The sequence below is a fragment of the Mobula birostris genome, chromosome 15, assembly GCF_030028105.1.
Source record: "Mobula birostris isolate sMobBir1 chromosome 15, sMobBir1.hap1, whole genome shotgun sequence".
Lineage (NCBI taxonomy): Eukaryota > Metazoa > Chordata > Chondrichthyes > Myliobatiformes > Myliobatidae > Mobula > Mobula birostris.
The window spans coordinates 8113552-8131779 of NC_092384.1; the positions used below are offsets into that span (position 1 = coordinate 8113552).

Sequence of the window (18228 nt, forward strand, 5' to 3'; positions counted from 1 at the left end):
GGTTCTGCAGACTGTCACCTGGAAATAATGTTTAGGTTCTTGGATGTTGGGAAGGGAAGAGGCAAAAGGAGAGGTTTTGCTTTTCCTTTAGTTCCTGTAACAAGATGGGGGAATGATTGGCAAGGTTGGAGAGCAGATCTTCTTCTAGGCAACACACATCAAAGTTGCTGGTAAACGCAGCAGGCCAGGCAGCATCTCTAGGAAGAGGTGCACCTCTTCCTAGAGATGCTGCCTGGCCTGCTGCGTTTACCAGCAACTTTGATGTGTGTTGCTTGAATTTCCAGCATCTGCAGAATTCCTGTTGTCTTCTTTTTAGGTTTTGCTGTCTCTTCAGATTGCTACTTTTGTGTCTCTTGATCGCCGTAAGAATGTAACCATGCTCCCGCTCATGCGCTCTACTCCGACCACAGCTTCCTAACCCAAGGACCATACGTCGAGGGGAGGGCAGTGGGAAGGGAGGACTATTACCGCGTAGGCGTGACGGGGACGTTTCCAACCCTCGTAACGTTTCTCCCCGAGTGGACTACAATTCCCGGCGTGCCGAGCATGCCCCCTGACGCCGGGGTTGGGGTGAGTGACAGGTCTGTGGAGCGCACGTGACCCGCGGTGGGGCGGACTGGCGCTGGGAGCATGAAGGTTGTGCGGTGCGAGACGGACTGAGAAGCGGGCGTGATGTTCGGCAACAGCTGATGCCTTCAGCGACCGACGAAGTAAGTGCGCACCGAGGCGGTAAAATAGCATATAATTGACAACTTTCATTCGCAAATAACACCTTTCTTCCCGTGAGAATGTCAGTTCCAGTCGCGTTTCTCTGGAGATACACGTTGACAAGGTTTGTAATCTGTGAAGTCAAATGATAGCGTTATTCCATGATTAGCAGACTGTATGCAACTTAGATGCTGGAATATTCAGATCCCAGCGTAGAGGAATTGGGGTTGCATTTGGACTGGACAGGATTTCTCGTCAGCGTCCACTATAGTAATTGTTGCTGCGGTTGTCATTATAACAGCAAACTATAATACTAAGCTATAATGTTCGTGCACCTGGAAAATATTGCAGCAAAGCATCATACACCCTTGATTGTTCTGTGTTAGATGCGACCTTCTAATGTGGCACTCGAATGTCTGCTAACAATTATCCCTGCAAGCGGCCGAAGTGCTACACCTGCCCATTCAGCTACTCCCTAGAATGTGCAGTGCTGTTAACGAGCAACGGCGATTATTCAGGAGTGATGGATTTCCTGTAGTGCATTTTAAAGTTGGGTTTGCTGACTGCATCCCACTAGGGCACAAATGACTTGGTTTTTTTGACAATGATTTGACATGCGCTAATGAAGAAAGTGTTGCGGACATTTGGCTGACTTTGGCGCGGAGTACAGTACCTCAGGTTCCTCCGGAGCCTGATGCTGGGGATTGATTCGTGGCGCTGCTCGCACTTGATGACGGAACACAAAGCTGTTATACCAGTTAACCCACATTGTATCAGCGACGGGGAAAAATCTGAAATCATTTGTGATTACTCAGTGCCAAGTCAGTGAACTCAGACATGAAGTATGGCGTTACTCAGAATAAGAGATTAATCAAAGCAAGATTTTTACTCCAATTCTGGAAACGCTCAGCAAGTCAGATAACCTTTGCGGAGAAAGTAACAGTTAATGCTATAGCTTGAAAATCCTTTGTCAGAACTAGGAGAGAAATTAGTCTTGGCACGTATTCTTCCGTGGTTCTTGGACCCATAACACTGACTTTTTCGCTCTCCTCTGATGCTGCCTGGCCTGCTGAGTTTTAACAGTATTTTCTCAATTTTTATTTCAGGTTTCCTGTGAATTTTTTTTCCAATTAGTGTCTTAACTCAAAAGTTCTCTTCCATGCTTCTGGGTTCACGGATATTAGTGACGAGACCACCATCCCCAATTTCCGTTGTCAGTGTCTAAACTACTGCCATTCTTTGTGACGAAGGGAAAGTGAAGCTGGTCAGAGAGCTCTGGGAACCTGACCTACATCCTACTGAAAAATAAACAGGGGGATCTTGGGACCCGTGTCCATAGATCCCTCAAAGTTGCTAAGAAGGCGCCCGGTGTTTTGGCCACAGTTAGTCGGGGAATTGAGTTCAAGAGCTGCTAGGTGATGTTGCAGCTCTGTGAAACTTCAGTTAGAGCACACTTGGAAAACTTCAGCTCTGGTCATCGTATTACAGAAAAGAGGTGGAAGCCTTACAGAGAGATTTACCAGGATGCTGTCTGGATTAGAGCGCACATTTTATGAGGACAGGCTGAGCGGGTTAGAGCTTTTTCTTCAGGAGTGAGGGAGGGTGAGAGGTGTCTTGATAGTGGTGCACATGATGAGAGGCATAGATTGAATGAAAAACCAGACACTTATTCCCAGGATAGAAATGGCCAATACCAGGGGCATTTAAAAAAACTCAGAGAGAAAAATGGAAAGCAATGTAGGAGGGAAGGTTGCGATTGATTTTAGAATAGGTTTAAAAAGTTGGCACGGATCTATTCCGTAATGTTCTATGTCCTAATCCAGGTGTTACCTATAAAACCTGCTGGTGGATGTCAAGATTCAAGATTCAGATTTATTTATTACATTTCCATTGAAACATACAGCGAAATGTGTCATTTGTGTAAACAACCAACACCCCTAATATATATAATACAAATATAATATATAATATAAAATATATATAATATAGAATATCCATCTCAGGACGTCGATGATGATGAATGAGGATTCCGAATGCTAGTCCTCAAACTCAGGGATATGGGTGGCCTCTTTTGTTCATGGTGCGCAGTGAATAAACAGCACAGTACTATAATACAGCAGTATAGTACATGGATTACTGTACAACAAGCTTTGTCCTGGACAGTGCTGAGCTTCAGAGTTGTTGGAGGTGCACATTCTAGGCAAGTGTATTGTCTTCCATCATAAAATCATGCAGCACCTAAAGAGGTCCTTATCCTTCTAAACTTTTCCGCTCTGTGTACCTATCCTGGTACCTTTTAAGTGTCATTGCTCAACCGCTTTCATGACAGCTCATTCCATATACTGAGCGCTCTGCCCCTCAGATCTCTGTTGAATATCTCCACTATACCCTTTAGTTCTTGACTTCAATGACCCTGGAAAAAAGGCTGCCAAACTGGGTCCATATTTGTGCTGACCATCAGGGGTCTACCTACACTGATCCCATTTACCAGCCATTGTCTGTGGCCTATCAATGCCTTGGTGATTCAAGAACTCATCCAGATTCTCAAATGTGAACTCTACCAGTTCTGTGGGCAGCGTGCTCTAGATTGTGACATGGAAATGGCTCGGGGAATAGGGTTAACTCTTTAGAAGTTGCCCAGCCTTTGATTTCTACTTAATTTATGTATCCAGCTGGCATGTGAAAGGGTGCAAAGGACTACAGGAGGATACAGAGTGGCTGAGTGAGTGTGGGTGAAATAATCATGTTATTGCCTTTGAAATGCTGAGTATTATTTTGAATGTTTGGAGATTGGAAACATATCGATGTTCTAAGATGTAAGAGTGTCCTTAGAAACGTCACTAAAAGATAACATACAGGTGGAGCAATCAGTGAGGAAAGGAAAAGGTATATTAGGCACAATTGATTGGGAATTTGAGTACATGAGCAAAGGCATCTTAATACGTTTGTAAAGAGCCTTGATGAGACTGTGTTGGAGTATGGTTTACAATTTTGGTCTCTTTACCTGATAAAAGCATATTCTTTCTATAAAGGGAATACAATGAAGATTTGCCAAACAGGTTTATGGCATGGCAGGTCAGTCATATGAGACTAGACATCTCTTCCCTGTAGTTTGTTATCTTATTGAAATACGCAAAATTCTAAAAAGGTCAGTCAAATATACATTGGGAGTGGGAATATTTCTCTTGGTAAAGAAACTAGAACTAGGGTAACAATATTAATATAATGGGTAGGCTATTTAGGAATGAGAAATTCTTTCACTCAGGTTGGTAAATCTTTGGAAATCTCTATCCAGCTTTGCTGTGGTAACCTAGATGCAGAAATACATTCTGTGTTTAGGCTGATGGATATTTGGGGAGGTGGGGATAAAACGGGAACCTGGCATTGAGATACAATAGAAGATGAGCCAAATGGAGCAGGTTTGAGGAGCACCTACTTTTAACACTGTATTTATGTATCCATGCTGCTAGTTGATGTCGATGGTGGGGAATTAAATTATGGCAATGTCCTTGAATGTTAATGGGAGATGGTTAGATTCTCTCAGAATGGGTTATGGGAGATAGTTCGATTCTCTCAAAATGGGTTACTACGTACTCTTTGCTTGGGGCAAATGTTACTTGCCTTTTATCAACCCAAGTTTGAGTGTTGTTTAGGTTCTTCCACATGTGAACTCAAAATGCTTCATGAGCCAAGGTGTTGCAAACAAACACCACATTGCAAACATTAGCCTACAATCTCTGTCTGCATTTCTCACTGCCTTGTTAAGGAAGCCAACATAATCGAAGACCCCTGCTGCTTGGACATTCTCTATTCTTCCCTTTCCCTTATCAGGCAGAAGATAAAACCCTGAAGCTACATGTGGCCAGGCTCGAGGACGGCTTCTATCCCACTGTTATAAGATGATTGAACAGTCCTCTTGTGCAGTCGATGGACTCTTAACCTCACAATCTACCCCAGTTTCCAAGATTCCAACAGCGGTGAAGGAACGGTGATAAATTTTGAGGTCAGGATGGTGTGTGACTTCGAGAACAACTTCCAATTGGAGGTGTTCCCTGTGATTTTGCTGCCCTTGTCCTTCCAGCTGGTAGAGGTGGTGGGTTTGGAAGGTGCTGTCTAAGAAGTCTGGAGGAGTTGCTGCAGTGCATCCTGCAGATGGTAGAAACTGCTGTTACTGCGTGTTGATGGTGGAGTGAGTGACTGGCTGTGGATGGAATGCCTTAGCAAGCAAACTGCTAGTCCTCTAGTCCTCTTTGATGTCAAGCTTTTCAAGAGTTGTTGGAGCTGCACAGTTGTTTCAGTATTTCTCTAGAATTTTTAGTTTTCAATAGCAGGTATCACAACAGTTGAATCTGGTTTTTCATAGGTTAACTGTTATCACTGGAATTTTGCTATCTGTAGTCTGATATGAGATGACCACGACAGTTTTTTCCTTTGTCTTTTTGATGTTCTTTCAGATGTTCTTTCTTTGTTCATTTTTTTTCTTGTAACACATAATAAAATTTATGTCTCATTCTTGATTTCTGAACAACTTTGGAATTGCAAAAGCATCAGGGCCCACCATCTCCATTCTGTGCACATTCATGTACCTTTCTGAGGAGCTTCGTAAGCATCTCTGTATCTGAAAGCTCTCTAAAGGTGGCTGCACTGGTTGGTAAGGTGGTTAGGAAGGCATGTGGCATGCTCGCCCTTTTTAGTTGAGCCATTGAATTCAAAAGTCAGGAAGCCATGTTGCAGCTTTTATGAAAGTCTAACTGGGCTGTATCTGGAGTATTGCATACAGTTCTAGTCGCCTCATGATGTTGAGGTTTTGGAGAAGGTGCAGAGAGGTTTACCAGGATATTGCCTGGATTAGTTAGAGGGCATATACCATAATGAGAGCTTATTCAAACTTGGGTTGCTTTCTTTGGAGTGGTAGAGGCTGAGGGAATATCTGATAAAAGTTTTAGAAGATTATGAGATGCATAGATAGAGCAGACAGACAATGTTTTTTCCCCAAGTGCTGAAATGTCTAATGTCTGAAGTGTTGAAGTGTCTGCATTTAAGGTGAGAGGGGGTAATTTCAAAGGAAATGTGAGGGGCAAGTTTTTACTCAGAGTGCTGGGTGTCTGGAATGCACTGCCTGTGGTGGTGGTAGAGGCAGAGATGTTACAGACTTTTTAAAGAGATGTTTAGATGAGGAAAATCGAAGGATATGGGCAATGTGTAGGTAGAAGAGACGAGTCTAGTTGATTACTAATTTAATTGGTTTGGCACAATGTTGTGGGCCAAAGGGCCGGTTCCTGAGCTGTTCTACGTTCTCTCTGCCTCCACCATCAGCTTTGGCAGCACATTTGAGGCACCACTCTGTACATTTAACAAAAACGACAAGCTTTCCCTGAACATTTCCTTTGAATTTGCCTCTGGCATTCCTTGTTGTTTTCTGCAAGATGAGACCAGGTGAATGCATGACATTGGAATTGTACCAAGGTACTGTCTTACATACTATTCATTCAGATCAAGTCATTTACACAGTGCACCGAGATAGAACAAGGTAAAACAATTAACAAAACGCAGAATAAAGTGGTACAGTTACAGAGAAAGTGCAGTGCAGGTAGACAATAAGGTGCAAGCTCATAAAAAGGTAGATTGTGAAGTCAAAGGTCTTTCTTGCTGTCTTAGGGAACCATCTGATAGTTGTATAACAATGGGGCAGAAGCCATCCTTGAGCCTAGTGGTACATGCTTTCAGGCTTTTGTCTTCTGCCTGATGGGAGAGGAGAGAAGAGAGGAATCAGTGGGGAGCAGCTCTGGCGGACCCTGGTTCACTCCCTCCACAGGGCAATGCCCGTGCAGCATTCACACGTTCTTCCCTTGTGCATGTGAGTCACTTGTTCTCCCACAATGTGCTGGCATGTTGGTTAGCTAGTTGTAAACTAACCGTACAGCATAGCTGAGTGATGGGAGAATCGGTGTGCGTGGAAAGTGAGTAGGTTTCAGGGAAATAAGTGGGGAGTGGGATTATTGGAGAGCTGCTGTTAGACATGATGGACTGAACAGCTTCCTGAGGCTTATGGAATTGAGAGCTCCACTCTGATGACGTGTTGGCGTGATGTGATGCATCTTCACCAGGTTGGCACCTATCATCTGTGGGTATGCAGGTACAGTCCCTGGTAGTGCGGTGAGGTGGAAGGGCATCCCGGGGACTGCACCATGCGTACCCAAAGATCAGGAGATTGAGGAGATAGACAACGATGGAATACATGCTCTTGGCACTTCACTGATGCCTGGCTTGGATCACCCCACTCCTGGAGGGCGACAATAGAGTGTAAGGTGTAGGCAACAAACTGATGGATTGAGGAGGGTGGACCAGTGTTGTATGGAGTCACACAGCATAGAAACAGCCATATTGCACGCATATGCACACACTGAACACACACATGTATGTGCGCACATGGACACTCGCACAGACAGGTGCATGCACACACATGGTTCTATAACCCCAGGCTAGGCCAACTTTAGCTCGTAGCAGACTTTGACTGACAGACATTTAACCTTTGACTTCCCCAGTGCATGTGCAGACTCAGAACTCTGGCTGTCCAGCCTTGACATTCTGGACCTGATTAACCTTTGGGCTTAAATTATCGGTATCAATCCCAGGACTCTCCGACGACAAGTGGATGAGGACTTGAGAACTCTAGGCCTCAGTCACTGGACTCTCTAATGAATGGGACCCGAAGACTAAGTTTGGAACTCTGGTCTCTGTCAGCTCTTGTTGCTGGGGACTCGGCAGTTCTCTGTGGTGCATGTGTGCTTGTGGATATCAAGGCTCTCATTCCTTGATCTCCCTTCTATTTGCCCCTCACCTGCTCACTGCCAACGGAGGTTCAGTACATCACAGTTTACTGTCATTTCAGAAGCTTTGGTGTGGCTGGAATTAGCAGCTGATGAGAGGACATGGGTCTATATCACGTGGAAGGAAAAGATGGGCAATGAGATAATTACATGTGTGCAGGTTGCAATAAAATGAATGTGGAAAAACTCATAGAGGTAACGGGAATGGGAAGGGCCGAGTTAGAGTCATAGAGCCATATGAGTACAAAAACAGCCGTTTGGCTGAGCTGCCAGCTGATTTAAATCAGTCCTATTTGCCTATGTTCTAATCCTTTTCTATCCAAATCTCTTTCCAACATTGTAATTGTACCCGGCTCTTACAGCTCCCATGTGATAAGCTTACCCCTTAGTTTCCCTTTAAATCATTTTTCTCTTACCTTAAACTATAAACAGTACCTTTCCCTTCTTACCTGAAACCTTAAGCAGTAAGACCAATGACTTGTATGTGGATTTCAGGAAGGGGAAGTTAGGAGAACACATGTCGGTCCTTACTGAGGGGACAGTAGTGGAAAGCAGTGATATGTTTTCAATCAAAAGGTGGTGAGCAGTTTCAAGTTCCTGGGTGTCAACATCTCTGAAGCTCTGCTCTGGGCCCAACATATTGATGTAATTACAAAGAAGGCTCAATTGCAGCCATAGGTGAAAGTGAGTCCATAGATTGCAGGAAAATTTCAACGATGGGGCGAATGAAGTTACTCCTTTGGTTCAAGAGCCTGATAGTTGAGCGGTAACAACTGTTTCTGAACCAGGTGGTGTGAGTCCTGAGGCTCCTGTACTTTTTTCCTGATGGTAGCAGTGAGAAGACAACATGACCTGGATGGTGGGTGTCCCTGATGATGGATGCTACTTTCCTGTTACAACGCTTCATGCAGATGTACTCAGTGGTGGGGAGGATGTTACCCATGATGGATTGGGCTGTATGCACTATCTTTTGTAGGATTTTCTGTTCAATGTCTTTCCATTCCAGGCTGTGATGCAGCCAGTCAATATACACTCCACTACAAATCCATAGAAGTTTTTCAAAGTTTTAGATGTCATGTCAGATCTTCACTAACTCCTAAGGAAATAGAGGAGCTGCCATGCTTTCTTCGTATTTGCTGGCAGGTTCTCCGAAGAGATAACACCGAGGAATTAAAAGTTGCTGACCCTCTCCAGCCTTTGCTGCCCCAGTGAGGACTGGATCATGGACCTTTTGGTTTCCTCCTGAAGTCAATAATCAGCTCCTTGGCCTCCTGACATTGAGTAAGAGGTTATTGTTGTGGCACCACACAGTCAGATTTTCAGTCTCCCTTCTATATGCTGATCCATCACTACCTTTGATTTGGTCTATGACAGGTATCAACATCAAAATTAAATGTGGTATTGGAGCTGTGCTTAGCGGCACAGTCATAAGAGTAAAGTGAGTAGAGCAGGGGGCTAAGCACACAGCCTTGTGGTGCACCTGTGCTGATGGAGATTATGGAGGAGATGTTGTTGCCAATCCAAACAGATGGAGGTCTGGAAGTAAAGGATTTGAGGATCCAATTGCACAAGGAGGTATTGAGGCCAAGGTCTTGAATCTTGTTGGTTATTTTTGAGGGGTTGATGGTATTGAATACAGAGCTGTAGTTGATAAAGAGCATCCTCACGTATACATCTTTGTTGTCCAGATGTTCCAGGGTTGAGTGAAGAGCCAATGAGGTGGCATTTGCTGTGGACCTGTTGCACTGGTAAGCAAATTGGAGCAGAGCCAAGTCATTCTGCAGGCAGGGGTTGGGGATTATGGGTATTCATGATGGTTCCTCCGTGTCTTAAGACTGTAACTCGTAGGAGCAGAATTAGCTCATTCGGCCCATCTGCTCTGCCATTTCATCATGGCTGATCCATTTCCCTCTTAACCTCCATCCTGCTGCCTTCTCCCCATCACCTTTCATGCCCTGATTAATCAAAAACCTGTCAGCCTCCGCCTTAAATGCACCCGAGTGACTTGACCTCCACAGCTACCTGTGGCAATGAATTCCACGGATTTACCTAAAGAAATCCCACCTCATCTGTGTTCTAAATGCTCATCCCTCTATTTTGAGGCTGTGCCCTCTGGTCCTAGACTACATCAACAAAGGGAACATCCTTTTCACATCCGCTCTATCTGGGTCTTTCAACATTCGATAGATTTCAAGGCAATTCTCCTCTCATTCTTCTCAATTCCAATGAGTATAGGTCCAGGGCAATCAATCACTGATCAAATGATAACCCTTTCATTCCCGGAATCATTCTCATGAACCTCCTCTGAACCCTCTCCAATGTAACAAATCCTTTCTTAAAGGAGGGAGGCAAACCTGCTCACAATTCTCCAAGGGAGGCCTTGCCAGTGCTTGTATGGCATTACATCCTTGCTTTTCTATCCTAGTCCACTTAAAGTGAATGTTAACATTTTGCTCACCTTCCTCACTACTGATTAACCTTTAGGGAATCCTGCATGAGGGCTCCCAAATTGCTATGACGGTGAAAGCAAGCAGAGAAACACGTAGCTCACCTGGGAGTGAAGCCCTGTTGTTGCCCATGTTGCTTGGTTTTACTTTATAAGAGGTAATAGCATTCAAAATCTGCCACGACTGTCAAGCAATCTTTTGTTGATTCAAGTTTAGTCTGGAATTGTGCCACTTCACAACATATACTCCTGATTCTGGCTCTGATTCATACGTACACCCTGTAGTTCTAGACTCCCTTGACCTGGGAGAAAAAGACTGTGACCTTACATCATGATATAAACTCTTATGAGGTCTGCCCTCTGCCTACTTTGCTCCAGGGAAAGCATCCTTAGCCACCTTCCCTCATAAGCAAAGTGCTCCAGTCCTGGCAGCATCAACGTAGATCTTTTCCACATCAACCTGCACCCTCCATCGAAGGATGTCCTTGCCCATGTAACTGCAGATTCATGTATTTCCAAGTTCATCCTCCTTTTATAGGGGAGAGGAATTATAATGCGTGTGGCACACATGAGAGAGGGAAGAACTGTGGTTTAATAATAGATAGGGTGTGCAATATCTGATTGTATAGCTCTAGAAGATCGGTGAGTAAATCATAGCCTGAGCTGCAAACACTAGTAATTTTCTCGGGACCACCTCTGGGATTTACTGTGTGATGTCAAGCCTGTGTCCACGCTGTTAACTTCTGTGAAAGTACCCAGGGACAATAACCAGTTCTGTTCTAATTTTGAATTGTGATTGACAGGATCCTTCAGTGGATGTCAGATTTAGATTTAGTTATCATGTATACATTGAAACATACAGTGAAATATGCTGACACATCCAAGGATGTGTTGAGGGCATCCTACAAGCGTCGCCACTCATTCCAGTGCCAACATGGCATGTTCACAATTCTCAGCAGAACACAACAAAACAACACAATAAGCAACAACAGGTCTCGTTCCTCCCTCCCTCTCTACCAACCTACACAGTCCTCTTACCCCAGGACAATCAGTCTTTAACCTCCAGCCTCCACTGGGTTCCTGGGCTCGCAGACAACCGGGCCCCAACTCCTTTAGCAGACTTGCAGAGATTTGCGGACCCAGACTTCGGCCATTGGGCTCAATCCAGACCTCCAATTGACTTTCTGACTGTGGTCCAGACCTCCTGATGGTGGGACCATGAATGTCCTCGTCCTCGCCTTTCCCATGGGCCTACAAACACAGTTTGCAGACTTAAACTCTGGCCTGTCCTCAAATTCCTTCACATTCCTGTTCCTAAATCATAACCTGGGTCACTAACTCCACCCTCTGTCCCCAAAACCATCCCTGAACCTAAAAATCCTAAATTTGAGATTATGTGCCAAGTGGATTACATGTTGAATATCAATCTTTATAACATTCTATTAGAAGGCAGTTTGTAAGATCTTGAGATGCTACCCTATTGTATTTCTACCACTGACACCAAAACAAAGATGGGCTGTACTTTTAATGTGACACTTGGGGATTTGTATGTGAAAAGATGTCACCACATTGAAAGGTTATTTTCTTTTCCATCTGCTCTAACGACTATTAGATTAGCTTTTGTGCCTTATGCACAGACGTTTCATTGAACTTTGGGAGTGGAATGTATTAATGCTGATCATATCTGGGAGTTATTTTTGCATGCTGCCCTGGGAGAGCGTGAGATGTGACTTTAATACTCAGAGAATGGGGGCATATTTGTCATACTTCTGTTTATTGAAGAGTAGAGCACTGGGAAGGTTCTTCAACCAACGATGTTGTGCTAACCTTGATGCTAATTTATACTAAATGTCGTCATCCTCAGTGCTGTGTTCCCTCATGAGGAAAGTTTCTCTACCTAATAGGACAGGTTATGGTTACATTGGGGTTGGACAGAGTGTACAGCAGATTCACAAGTGATAGCTGGACTCAGGAGGTTGAACTGTGAGAAGCATTTGCAGAAACCTGCCTCGCCCTCATTCTCCTCCCCACTCAGCCCCCTACCCATTCTATTCTTGCCTCATTCTCCTGCCCCCCAGCCCTCTACCCATTCTATTCTTGCCTCATTCTCCTCTCCCCCTCAGCCCTCTACCTATTCTATCCTTGCCTCATTCTCCTCCCCCCTCAGCCCTCTACCCATTCTATCCTTGCCTCATTCTCTTCTCCCCTCAGCCCTCTACCTGTTCTATTCTTGCCTCATTCTCCTCCCCCCTCAGCCCTCTACCCATTCTATCCTTGCCTCATTCTCTTCTCCCCTCAACCCTCTACCCATTCTATTCTTGCCTCATTCTCCTCCCCCTCAGCCCTCTACCCGTTCTATTCTTGCCTCATTCTCCTCCCCCTCAGCCCTCTACCCGTTCTATTCTTGCCTCATTCTCCTCCCCCTCAGCCCTCTACCCGTTCTATTCTTGCCACCTTAGGGTTATGATTAACTTCTAAAAAGACATTTCTCACTAGCTCAAGTTCTGACTAAAACATCAGCGTTTCCACCCTGTACCCCACAGAAGCTACTCGACCTGCTGAGATTTTCTAGCATTTTTTTTGTTGTTCCAGATTCTGGCATCTGCAACTGCTTGTGAATATATACTTTTAAACAACCTTGACTCTTTGAGTATAACTTCAACTAACATTTATTCTGAAGTATTGCTATTATAAACTACTTTATAATATTCCTTACCAAAAAAATTTCAAGAAAAAATGCATCAACAGATATTGTTCCAAATCTATATGAAACTTAATATTTCCCTTTTAAGGTCGCTCTGAATTTGCTATACACTTGTTTAATCTTTGTAATTGTTTTCCCACTTAACTGCACTTACCAGGACAGCTATGTACAACCAGTTCAACAACATTAAATTCTTTGTGATTCCTCAATTCTAAGAACGAAGGTTCACCTGGTTGCCTCTCCTTTATCTGTTCCTGCTATCGAAGCACCTTCTTCCTTATCACTAAGGTGACTTCTTCCCCTGTTTCTTCTACCATTCTAGACACCTTGCATCCTGAGTGCTTAGTTCCTAATCCCGTCCTAACCATCTCTCGATAATGGCAGCTCATGAAGTTGAATTTGTATCTGCCCCTCAGTGAATTGTTCAGACCACACTTGGTGCATAGTGAGCAGTGTTGGGCCCCACACCTAAGAAAGGAGAGGGTCCAGAGGAGGTTCTAGAGAATGATACTGGGAATGAAAGGGTTAGCACATGAGCGTTTGATGGCTTTGGGCCTGTACCCACTGAAGCTAGGAAGAATGAGAGGGGATCTCACTGAAATCTATTGGATATTGAAAGGCCCAGATGGAGAGGATGTGGAAAGGATATTTCTGACAGGGCTGGGGTGCAGCCTCAAACAAGGACTTCCCTTTAGAACAGAGATGAGGAGGAATTTTGTTAGCTAGAGGGTGAATCTGTGGAACTTGTTGCCATGGACGACCGTGGAAGCCACTTCATTGGGTGTATTTAAAGTGGAAATTGATAGGTATTTGATTAGTAAAGCCGTTAAAGGTTATGGGGAGAAGGAAGGAGAATGAGCGAGAAAATAAATCAGTTATGATTGAATGGTGGAGCAGTCTCAGTGAGCTGAATGGCCTGATTCTGCTCCTGTGTCCTATGGTCTTATGGTCATTCAGTCTGATTCATTGAGCTGTGTATTTGTATAACTAGTGATTATCTTGGCCAAGCATGTTTAATTGTTACATCTCTCTAATAATTATATATATATATTTTTAGTTTTCCCTTGGCTTAATTCTGATTTCTTGTTTTTACAGTACTGTTTCCTCTTGTTTATTTTAGAACAACTGTTTATAATATCTCTTTTATGTTTTGCCTCAAGAAATGAGTGAAGACATCTGTAGCTGGTCAATTACTTACGGCTGTCTTGCTCTTTGAACTCCTGGGACCCCAGTCCAGTAAAAATTGTACAATATCTTGCACCTTAATACTTAGTCATTCTTTAAAATTTAAAAAAAGATGCTGTCGTAATTTAATGGATTTTGTGTAAAATAAAAGTCTGCCATGTGTTGAAAATGTACTTGATTGCAGAGCTGCAGTGGTGCCTCCTAAGATATAAATGAGGTTTTTAGCCAGAGGGTGGTGGATCTGTGGAATTCATTGCCACAGACAGCTGTGGAAGACATGTCATTGGGTGTATTTGAAGCGGTGATTGATAGGTATTTGATTAGTATGGGACATCAAAGATTATGTGGAGAAGGAAGCAGAATGAGGGAAAATATTCAGCTATGATTGAATGGCAGAGCAATTTCAGTGGGCCAAATGGCCTGAGTACAGGATGAACACATAGAAAGTCTAGTTAGTGGTTCCCAGGCAAACTTGATTCCAAGAAAGCTATTAACACAGGGTATGCAGCAAACACTTGAAAACATGTATGGACGTTTGGACTAATTCCTTGAACGTGGTATCACAGGTAGAAAGGGTCGTGAAGGGGGCTTTTGGCACATTGGTCTGCATAAATCAAAGTATTGAGTACAGCAGCTGATGTTATGTTGGAGTTGTATAAGACATTGGTGAGGCCTAATTTGTATTGTTCTGATCACCTACATACAGGAGAAGTTGGATGAGACTAGAACTAGAGTTTATGGGTTAAGGGTGAAAGATGAAATGCTTAAGGGTAACCCGAGGGTGAACAACTTCACTGAGAGAGTGGTATGATTGTGGAATGAGCTTCCAATAGAAGTGGAAGATTTGTGATTCAAGTAATTTATTATCAAAGAATGTATAGATTATACAACCTTTAAGATTTGCTTGCTCACAGGTAGCCACAAAACAAGAAACCTGAAAAAACCCAATTAAAGGAAAAAAATAAAAGACCAACACTCGATGTTCAAGAGAAAGATACACAACTCATGCAAACAATTGAAGTGAGCAGCAACATTCTCAACCAAAACTGAGTTCTCAGATCTGATCCACGGAGCAGTCCGGCGGAGACCCAGAGCCTCACTTATCAGTCCATCATATTAACGGGCACGCAGCACAGCAGCGGTGACAGTCTTCTAGCCTCAGCGCTGGAGATGACCATCGTGGAGAATGAGTGAAATGGACTCCCACCTCCGGTCTGGCCAGCATTCTCTAAACAGAGAATTGTACCTTGCACTAAGACCCAGCTGTAGCGAAAGACTCCAGTCTTAGACCATGATGCCCAACAACTCACTCTAGGCCCAGGTTTCGCTGCCCAGGCTGAAAGCACTCTTCAAATCAGCTCTGCACCCAGAGCGATTCAACCTCACACCCAGTCCAGTTGTACGGGCACTGAACCTCCTCTGCCTGGGTCCTGACTTCTCCTCTCTGTACCCAGAGCATTCAGATTTCTTTGCTTTTTAAACTACCAGTGAGCTGTTGCACGTGTTCAGAGTGCCATCTTAACTGGAAACGGATACAGGTTCAGTTTCACAGAAGTTTGGATAGGTGCATGTGCGTGTGGGGTCTGAAGAGTTGTGGTCCAGGTGCGGGTCAATGGGAATAGGCAGTATAACAGTTTGGCACAGACAAGGTGGGCCAAAGGTATGTTTCTATTCTGTAGTTCTCTGTAACTCAATCATGCTAGGCTCTATACACTAGTGTGTGAAGAAAGATTTCTCAATTGCTTGTAGGGGACTTGGCCATCTCTGCAAAGTATTCCCTCTCCTTTGCTTTAAACTTTCCCCATCACAACCTCTGTCAGGTTTTACTCCCAACCCTTGACTTTTTGAAAATCCATGGATAACAGCCAACCAAATTCTGCGCTAGTGCCTTGATGCTTTAAATAGTCGTGATTGTGTCATCAAGTAACTACGTGTCAGGGAGCTGTTCCTCTGTACAGGTTTGGTCCAGCTGAGAGTGAGGGGACATGCCACTTCACTCATTGCAGTTATCCCAGCTCATCATTGCATGTCTCTCCTGCTTGCCCTCTCCCCCTACCCCTCCCTATTTCAGCCACAGGTCAGGTTCCTTAAAATGGAATGATTAGGATGTAAACTTCTCGGAGGGAGAAGGAGAGCAATTAACTAACATTTATCAATTTCAAAGTTTAGCTGGTATCTGTTAGTGAATTATAATCAAGTATTGAAATCACCTAATTGTACTCAAAAACACTCGGGGAATAATTCCCAATTGGTGGAGCAGAGTCACAGAGTGTTGAAAATGGCGCCTTGCGTTACTTACATCTTCACACTATTCTCATAGAAACGATGCCTCTTAAAATGTGTATTTCCAGTTGTGTTTAATTTGCATTGGTCCATGGGACCTAGCTTTCAGTTGCAATTTTATAGTTTGCACAAATCATAAGATTAATGCAAACATTCTCCCAGAATACAATGACAAATGTCTAAAGACAGTTCACTTCCTCTCTCCCTGACCAGTTTACAAACCCTCCATCTCTGCTTGGTAAATCAGAAGCAACTCAAAAGTTTATAAAGACCCCTTACAACATTCCACAACTCAGAGCATTGTCACACTTTGAAACCAGTTCAGAAGCACAATATGACTGACTCTAGGGGGTTAAACAGCTTCAAACAATCCCTGACCTTCTGGGAGACTTTTAATCTTTTTGATTAAGTGGATTTGGGATGTTATTGATCATGTAATTAACTCTACATCACTCAGATTCAGATTCCACATACGTAGAAACCTGAAGTGAAATGCTTCAGTTGTGTTAACAACCAACACAACCGAGGGATGTGCCGGGGGCAGCCCGCAAGAGTCGCTACACATTCTGGCGCCAACATAGCACGCCTCCAATGCCCGGCAGAACAACATAGAATACAACAAGCAACAAAACAAGTCATTTTCCTCCCTCCCAGCCAGGACAAACCTCCGGGTCTCCAGGTTTGGCGATTGGGCTTCAACTTCCGGACTTCTGATCGATCCTCAGGCTCTGCTCTTTGGTATTGACCACTGATAATGATGAGACCCCGAACAGGCTCAAGCTCCAGGTGCACCGACCCACCAGCTCTAGTGCCTCCGGCTCACGCCAGAAACCCAGACATCCAGTCTTCAGGCTCTCCTGCTCTCTGCACCATGATTGAGCTTGGAATGTAAACCCCGGTTCTCCTGCAATCTTGGCCAGTGCATCTGTCCTGACCACAGGTAGACATAATGCTAACCTCTTAGAGGGTGGCATGGACAAGAAGGTAACACACATAAAAGTTGCTGGTGAATGCAGCAGGCCAGGCAGCATATCTAGGAAGAGGTACAGTCGACGTTTCGGGCCAAGACCCTTCGTCAGTTGCGTTCACCAGCAACTTTTATGTGTGTTGCTTGAAATTCCAGCATCTGCAGATTTCCTCATGTTTGTGGACAAGAAGGTGTAGGTTCCTTCTACCAGGTTGCTAGGTTCTTTATGAGTCAGGGTGTCAAAGGTTACAGGCAGAAAGCAGGAGGGTGAGATTGAGAGGGAATATAAATTAGCCTTAGTGGAGCCGACTTGATGGGTTGAATGGCCTACTTCTACTTCATGTCCTTTGGTCTAATGGCTTGTAGATTAATGTGCTGCTGTAACTTGCCCCCATTTATGAGTGTGTGGTAGAATTTGGGTTGTGAGGGGAGTTGATGGGAATGCGTGGAGAGTGAAATGGATTAGCGTGGATTGGTACAGATGTTTAGCATGTACTTAGAGAGCTGTATGACTCCATAACCTTGGATTTTCCTCTTTTGAATATTATTTTGCACTTATTCTTTGCATTGCTTGGGAAGCCAATATTTGCTAAATTTAAAAAAAAACCCTTTCTTCCTGTTCCCTCTGCATTTGCTATTCTCCATTCAGTGGCCAGCAATGCCTTCTCCTCCTTTCTTCCTGACTGTCGGCACCGTCGTGCCTCGTGAGCTCCGAGCCCGACCTCGGACCCAGAGTTTGCCCCTTCTTCTAGTCCAGTGGGATTTCTCACCACATGCTGGAGACTTGATGGTAGGTTAAGCGGCCACTGTAAATGATACAGGTTAGTGCCTCAGTAAAGCAGTCGGCATAATCAAAGGCCCCACCCATCATTCTTTCTTTTCCCTCTTCATTCCGGTAGAAGATACAAAAACCTGAAAGCACATACCACCAGGCTTAGAAAGCCCTGCTGGTATATCTACTAAATGGGCTCTTGACCTTGTTATGGGCTTGCATACCTCAATGCACACTGTAATGTTCTGATCTGTATGAACAAGACAAGATTTTCACTGTATCTCAGTACTTGTGACAATAATATTCCACTCCAAAAAGAATCAGAAAAGTATT

The 18228-nt window shown here is 44.1% G+C and overlaps 1 protein-coding gene across 1 annotated transcript in view; it reads left to right on the forward strand.

Annotated features, from left to right (window-relative positions):
• Window positions 1–601: 601 nt before the first annotated feature.
• il34 (interleukin 34) overlaps window positions 602–18228 on the forward strand; it is a 102201-nt gene continuing 84574 nt past the window's right edge. The window contains exon 1 of the mRNA XM_072279292.1: window positions 602–710. The gene's annotated coding sequence lies outside the window, so the exon portion shown is untranslated. The remainder of the gene's footprint in view (window positions 711–18228) is intronic.